Genomic DNA, 8,999 nt, shown 5'->3' with positions numbered 1-8,999 from the left:
CACCATAGTGTTTATTTTTCATCCAATTTTTTGATAAGGTCATAAAAACTTGAATGAAGAGGAAAAACAAATTTTATATTGATCCAAAACTTCTGTAACTCCAAAAAATGTTTCAATGATAGACATTCAATCCCTAATTGTTTTTTCGCAATGTGGTTCACTTGATAATTAGATCTATCTTATTTTTTATCTCAAGCCTTAAGATGAGCTCGCCAAATGAATGGACAATTTAGATATAACATATACCTCATGATCAAATTCACAAAACTTGCTGACGTCAATACAACAACTATATAACTGGTGTGAGGTACGTCAGCGGAAGTGAATTGCCTGGTGTACCTCACAACAGCTATATAGCTGCTGTAGGTACATGTCCATGCCGCTCCTCGAGCTCCGAGTTGTATGAACGGTTCAAAGGAGATCAAAGATACTTAGGCCTCACAGTTATTTATTTATTATATCTACACCTATTCCTACAACTAGGAGATTGATGAGCGTCAGTGATCGTCTTCGACGTACCTAGAGCAGCTATACAGCTGCTGTGTGCTACACCAGCCAATCTGCTTCCCAATATAGTTTCTATTTATCGGAGATACGAGCCGTAGAATCGATATGATTAGGATGCAATGAACGATATGTAGCTGATTCTGTTGATTAGACGGCCTTGATTTGAATTACACGCATACCGTAGTTGGGCGAGCTGGACGTGGATTTCCTGAGAGCTGCCTCAGATGGGACGCGTATCAGGTGAGACAGGTGCACCAGTTTACTGGGTGGGCTAGGGCCCACCTTGACATATGTGTTGTATATCCATGCCGTCAATCGTTTTTTCCTGCTCGGCATTATTCTAAATGTGAGGCAGATCCAAATCTTAGGTGGACCATATGGTAGGGATTGAATTTTCCACCATTAAAAACTAATGGAGACTATAAAAGATAAAGCTGATATTGGTTATGGCATGTGTGACCTTGTCAAGAGGTTGGATGCCAAGTTAACGTTACAATGGGCCCTAGGGAGCTTTCAAAGGTAGGGTTTGAATCATTTTTATTTTCTCACGATGTGGGCCTCAATTTTCGGGTTCATACCCTAAAATGAGTGGAAAAATAGATGAACGGCAGATAAAACACATACATCACAATGGCCCCATGGTCTATGTCTCACCCAATCACACTTATAAGGCCTTGGAACCGAGATAGCTTGGTTAGCTCGCTCGGCTCGACTTGAAAAAGCCCAATTCAGCCTAGTTCAAAATTGAGTTCGAGCAAGTTGATTTGATTTTTTAAGCTTGAAATTTTTTTAAGTCAAGCTTAAGCTTGCGTGAGCTCGACTCAACTTGGATCGCACCCAACTCGAGTTAAGCTTAGATCGGACTCAACTCGAGTCAAACTCAATTATTTTCATATCGATGGTGCTCAACAAGCATTTAATGAAATGACTCATAAAAGTGTTAGCTGGTGATGAGAAAGGTATGAACAAGAGACAAACATCATTGTATCTTGATCTTTTGATGAAATATCTGTAAACTATGGAGGCTACTGCTTTATATTTTATGAGAAATTGAAAGTGCACTCCATTTGTTTGAAAAAATGCTGCGGAGGCTCTATCTTGACTTAAACTCAGTTTGATTTGGCCTGAGCTAATGGCCAAAATGTGCCAAGCTGGCCAACAAAGCTTGAGAACCGAGTTGAGCCAAGTTTGAGCTGGGTCAGCCAGTGGCTGAGTGGAGTCTAGCTGTACCAAGCTCGACTCGGTTCGACTGGTGTACACCCATAATCGAAACCAAAGGATAAGATACGTCTGGTCCATATGCGTTGGATCCGGTCCATGTCTGTGATCCAGCGGATATACTCCCTGCATCACAATTCTGTCAGTTGATTTCTTCACTTTCATCTGTTGTTTTTTCTTCTGTCATCGTTCTGAAAGAGAATGATCAGAAGAATGGGATCAACCAGTCTCTGTATTTTGGCCATTTACCCACCAACGTTAGGGAAAGTTAGATATACGGTCCGGAATGATAGTTGTCGTTGCCAAGTGCACGGTGGAGAGATGTCTCTGCCATTTTCCAGCTCTAACAGCTAACATCCAGTGTCTTGCAACTTCCAAGAAAGAGAGCCCTAAGCGGTGTATAGGGAAGCGGATTGCCTCCAGCTGGGAGACAGCGATGTTCGTGGCCACACGATTGTTTCAACGGTGGAAGTTTAATCTCCATTATTTTCTGTCGCACGGCCCACCTAGGGGGTGTTTGGCGCATGGTACTGGGAAGGATTAGGTGGGATGGGATAAAAAAAAAAAAGTGTAATTATTACGTATGGCAGGGATTGTCCCCTGCTACCTGAGATAAGCTTAATTTGATGCTATGTTTGTAATACAGTAGTATATTGGATGGATATACCCACTGCCATTTGAAACTATTGAGAATAACACTTGTATGTTATATCCAAATCGTTCATATATTTTATAACCTCATTTTATGATATGCACCTAAAAATGAGGCAGATCCAAAACTCATGTGGCCCCAAAGAAGTTTCCAACGGTAGGTATTCAATCCCCGCTGCTTTCTATGGCGGGGTCCACTTGAGCTTTAGATCTACCTGATTTTTGGGGCCATGCTCTAAAATGATCTGAAAAAATGGGTGGACAGTGTAGATATAGCCCACACATCATTATGGGACCTACACAACTTGCTAACAGTGAGTGGAATTGGCTCGGACCAATGCAATTCCATCTAACCTAATTCCAAGCTTTTCTATTCTTACCAAACATTGAGTGGAATTGGCATGGGACCAAATGCAATTCCATCCCACCTAATCCCATCTAATACCATGCGCCAAACGCCCCCTTAAGTTTTAGATCTGCCGCTTATGAAATCTTGACATGAGTTGGAGAAACCGATAGGATAAAGTGGATTTCTCATAATTTCTTGGTAAGCCCGCAGCGATGTTTGTTAGAAATTCACTCTGTCCATCTGTTTTTTCGAATCATTTGAGGACAAGGACCCTAAAATTAGAAAAATCGAAGCCAAGTGAGCCACACAATAGGATAACGTGGGCAGGGAAATGGCTACTAAACCTATATGGGTCCAATGTGATATTTATATGTCATCTGTACGTCATTCCTGCTGGAATGAAATCAAAACAAAAGATATTAGCTGGATCCAAAACTTATGTGAACCATGAATGTTTCAACGATGATAAAGGTTCAATCTTTAATGTATCTACAATACACATGAGTTTTAGTTCTGCCTCATTTTCTATCATATTACTTAAAATGATATAGAACTTTGGAGTGGATTTATCAAAAATATTAAGGTGGATCCCATCTAGCTTCTTCTCATGGAATGCTTTCTTGCATCCAAGCAGGTTCTGTTGCTGTAACGGAGTTCAAACCATGTGGCCCACCTATTGTTTCAGATCATTTCAAGGTATTATTCAAAAATTGAAGCAGATCTAATTACTAGCCAATCAAACTGTAGAAAATAGTAGTGATTGACCATCCTTGAACCACAAAAGTTTTAGATCAAGTTGATATTTAATTTTTCCCTACATTCAGGCTCACGTGAACTTATCAATTGAATAGAAAATAAACACTTTAGAAACATTAAAGCATGGTCTAAAATTTTTTTAATGCTAGAGCTTTCAATCACCATTGTTTCCAATGGTATGGTCCAAATATATCTCATTTTTGGTATCACATCATAAAATCATATGGAAAAAATGGAGGAATGCGTTGATACATGATACATTCATCTAATTAGGGCCAGCTAAGGTCTGCGCTTTCTTGGGTGAGGCCAACCTTTCACCCAGTCCACCCCTAAATGAGCATGATTTGCTGCCACCTAAGTGACCCTGAAAGTAAAGCCCACCTCAATATATACATTGTATATTCACATTATTCACCTATTTTACTAACTTATTTCATAGCATGGTCTAAAAAATAAAGCAGAAAAAATTTCAGGTGGACCACATCGCAGTAAATAGTTCTTGAGCGAAGATGATAGACCCGACGGTTTTCTCACCAACATCATGGTGAGCCATACGTTAGCAATCTATGTCCTAGACCAACCTATGGTCAGTAACCATCCCTTTATCACATATGTTGTTGACCAACCTGATCGAAAGAGTTGATAATTGACCACACGTATGTCCTGGTTTCTTCCTGACAACAGTCTCTTGAATCTCTCCTGCCACGAGATTCTCGAAAAAAGGTGCTTTTGGGCGGGTGCAGATGGAAACGGATCGATTTGCCATTCTCGGGAAAAAGGTCATTTTGGGCGGGTGCGGATGTAAACGGATTGGCTACTACCCCTGCCACCAGCCACGATTTGTCATTCTCGAGAAAAGGTGATTTTGGGCGGGTGCGGATGGAAACGCATTGGCTACGTCCCCCTGCCACCAGCGTCGACTACTTCCCGCTGCCACCAGCCTCGATTTACCATTCTGGAAAAAAGGTGACTTTGGGGGGCGCATATTAACTACCGACAGGGTGAGTAGCGGGACTAAGCGACGTAACCATGATATACGTTTTGTATCCACGCCTTCCATCCATATAAAGAGATCATTTTAGGCAATATCTAGATAATGAGTTAAATCCAAAGCTCAAGTGGATCCCAACACAGAAAACAATGGGGACAGTGATGCCACCGTTAAAAACTTGTAAAGGCTGCCAAAGTTTTAGATCAAGTTGATATTTGTATTTTTCCTTATTTCATATCTTTTTTAACTTTTGAACAGGTTTGATTTAAATAAACATTATGGTGGGCCTTAGGATAGTTTCAATGGTGGGAATCACTCTCCCCACTATTTTCTATGGTGGGTCCACTACAGATTTTTATCCGCCTCATTCTTTGGTTCATGCCCTAAAATGATATCTTAAAATGAATGGACGGTGTGGATACAACACATACATCATGGTGGGGCACACAGAACTTGATAACGTCACTTTAGTAGGCGACTCGCTACTCAACCCGTCGGTATCTAATCCGCGTCGGATTTTGGGCGGGTGCGGGTGGAAATGGTTTGGCTGCTCGTGCCCGTGGCTAGTGGTCGGGGCTCTATGGGCCCACCATGATGTATGTGTTTCATCCATTCTTAAAGATACGTTTAAGGCTTTATGCCAACAATTATAAGGATATAAATCTCAAGTGAACCACACCACAGGAAAAAAATAGCTATTGGATATCCACCGTTTAAATCATTCTAAGCCCAAATGTATTATTTATTTGACATCCAATCTATTGATTAGGTCATACAGACCCATGATGAAGGGAAAAGACAAAGATCAGCTTGATCCAAAACTTTTATGGCCCCTAAAAAGTTTTTAATAATCGAAGCTCATTCGACACTGTTTCCTATAATGTGGTCCACTTCGACACTGTTTCCTATAATGTGGTCCACTTGAGATTAGGATATACTTCATTTTTGGTTTAATATATAAAATGATCTAGAAAAACAGATGGACAGCATTGATGAAACACATACATCATAGTGGGGCCCAGAGAGCACCAACCACCAGCTATGGGCGGGTGGCAGGGGGAGTAGTCAATCCGTTTCCGGTGCGGATTAGCCACCGACAGGTTGAGTAGACCAGCAACTGAAGTGACACCACCAAGTTCCGTGGGCTTACATGAATCCAAGATGTATGTTTTGTATCCACACCTTTCATCTATTTATAGAGATCATTTTAGGGCAAGATGGAAAGAATGAGTTAAATCCAAAGCTCCAATGGACCTAGCACAGTAAATAATGGAGACAATTATGCCCACGGTTAAAAACTTCTAAGGGCTACAAAAGCTTTATATCCAGCTAAAATTTGTGTTTTCCTTCTTTTTTGTCTTTTTTAACTATTGAACAGATTGGATTTCAAATAAACATTATGGTGGGCCTTAGGATAGTTTCAACGGTGGGAATCACTCTCCCCACTGTTTTCTATGGTGGGTCCACTACAGATTTTTATCCGCCTCATTCTTTATCCATGCCCTAAAATGATATCTCAAAATGGATGGACAGTGTGGATAAAATGCATACATCATTAATGGAGCCACGTAACTTGGTAACATCACTTTAGTAGTAGCAAACTCCACTCTACTCAACCTGTCAGTATCTAATCCGCCTCTTTTGGGCGCCGCTTTGGTGGACGCGGATAAGCTACTTGATGCTACCGAGTGTGGCCACCAAAGTGACGTCACTATGTTATGTGGGACCCATCATGAAGTATGTGTTGTATACACACCGTCCAAACATTTGGAGAGATTATTTTAGGGCATTATGCAAAGAATGAGGTAGATCCAAAGCTCAAGTGGACCCACCACAAAAAATAGTGGAGATTGAACATCTACCATTAAAAACTTTTTTGGCCATTGAAGTTTTCGATTAAGTAGATATTTGTGTTTTCTCTTATTCCATTCAAGGTTAACTTATAAACAGGTTAGATCTCAAATAAACATCATGGTGGGCCATTGGAAGGTTTCAATGGTGGGCATCACTGTCCAATTGAACCATTGATATGCCTTGTTCTTTGGATCATGCCCTAAAATGAACTCTCCAAATGGTTGGATGGTGTGGATGCAACTCATACATTATATTGGGCCCAAAAGACATGGTGACGTCGCTTCCAGCTTCTGTAGATTCAATAGCTAATCCGTGTCCCGCTTAGATGGATGGGTGAGACCCCTACTGGGCCCTCCATAATGTATGTGACTACATCCATGTCATTCATTTGCTTGGAAAACTCATTTTAGGCCATGACCTAAAAAATGAAGCAGATTGAAATCCCAAATAGACCATGGTACTGAAAACAGTGGTGAATGACTATTAAAAACTTCTTGTAGGCTACAAAATGTTTGGATCAATATGATATTTCTGTGGTGTCTTCATATGGGTGTTTGTGATCTTATCAACAAGTTGGATGGCAGATAAACATTCAGCTAGAATCCATGAAGATTTTATTGGTGGGGATTCAATCAAGATTGTTTCCCGTGGTATTGTCCACCTAAGATTTGAAGTCATGCCTTAAAATGAGCTATCAAAATGGTTGGACCTGTGGATTTAAGGCACATACGTCACTGTGAGCCCCACGGATCCGGGCCTCACCTAGTCCACTCTGTTATTTTATACATGGGCAGTCTATGGCTCTTAATATACATTGATCATTTAGTAACACAAGAAAGATTTTACAGTACCATTGGAAATTTGCTAAATCTAAAGTTATAATATACGTGCAACAGATGGTACGGTAAATCTAAATTATGTATATATATATATATATATATATATATATATATATATATATATATTTATATATATATATATATATATATATATATATATATATTGCTGTCAAAATCTTGACTACCCTCCACTTGGAGCTCCGAACTCTTATTAAGCCCTGGAATTGCACAAAAACAGTGAGCAAAGGAGACCCTGGCTTAAATAGTAAACCCTCCGACGCCTAAGTCAACTCAAGGGAATCTGGGTCTAAGTCGAGCTGCAGAGGGAGTGCGAGATATTGTGTACTTGTCTCCTCCCCGAAAGATGTTACTTATATCCCATTGTTTAGGATAGACATGTCCGCATAAGTCGGTGCATCTTGGGGCATTTGCCACATCCTGCAGGTGATTCGGCCACCCAGTCGTTCAGTGGTCGTTTGAACATTGGTGGTTGAGTAACCGTTGCTAATCGTGCAGTAATAGAACACCTCACAGTCTCCCTAATTAGTAAAATCCGTTTGGACTCCGAGCCAACTACCTCTGCCTCGGATCACACCAAGCGCTGAGCTAATCATCTGGGCCTAGGGCCTCGGAGCGAAGGTATAATGAATGACGAGTTAGAAGTCTGCCCTCCGCATATTCACGTAACTCTGAGCTTAGTCCTATGCGTCAAGTTGACTCTGAACAACATCAGTCCTCGGAGTTCACACATCTCTGATCTTCCCATAACAATATATATATATATATATATATATATATAGAGAGAGAGAGAGAGAGAGAGAGAGAGAGAGAGAGAGAGAGAGAGAGAGAGAGAGGCATGCTCACCTATGCACCTACGCACGTGCTCACCTTTGCACACGTGTCATGGGTGTCGAATCCGAACGGTCCATAGGATGCGGAATCCCATGAAACCTTAGGGGGTGAATTTTCACCCTGATCTAAGATTCTGATGGGCCATAGCAAAGAGAAATTCAAATCAAAGGAAGAAACTGTTTGCATTTTTATGGCCCACTGAAGTTTTGGTTCAAAGTAAAAATTGGTACCAAGGGGTTTCACGAGGTTCTGCTTCATGTGGACCATTCAGATTTTCGAGACTCATCAGATATGATGAGTTCTCAAAAAAGTTCGTAGGTAGTCCTTGCGAACTGGTTCACAAGTGAGTGTTCCACTATATATATATATATATATATATATATATATATATATATATATATATATATATATATATATATATATATTAAAAGAATGAATATTTTATTGTGGCTAAGTAAATTGGCCGTATTAGCCATTGGATAAGGTTCTGTCTCAAACCGGTCCCGTGAGGATTGGCTACTGGCCTACATGTGCCGGGCTTGGCACATGCGTGCATGGCAAGATTTGATTTGATGGCAAAGGTGGCCCACTCAACTAACTACTCAAGCCATTTTCAAGCATGCTTGCTTTCAATGGAGTTTCATATGTTACAGCTGCATGCCATTCAATTAAATCATGCTGTATACATTGGGGGTATGCTGAGCTGATACAAGTAAGGGCATTACTCAATTCAAATCCATCCTACCATAGCGTACACATAGATTTGATTGGAAGACATAGAGAGAGGTCACTTAGTTACTATTTTTGAGCTAACAACTTTCAAACATACTTTATATTGGGAGCCGATTAGTTTGTGTGCCATACACCCGCCAATCTAGCTGGTGTGGGTGCATGTCGTGCAAGGATGAGTGTTGATATTACTCGAGCTCCCAAAGTTGTATGAACGGTTTAAAGGAGATCAAAGTTACATGGCCCCACAATG

This window comes from Magnolia sinica, chromosome 15 (assembly GCF_029962835.1).
Source record: "Magnolia sinica isolate HGM2019 chromosome 15, MsV1, whole genome shotgun sequence".
Taxonomy (NCBI): domain Eukaryota; kingdom Viridiplantae; phylum Streptophyta; class Magnoliopsida; order Magnoliales; family Magnoliaceae; genus Magnolia; species Magnolia sinica.
Note: the sequence above shows the minus strand (reverse complement) of the source record.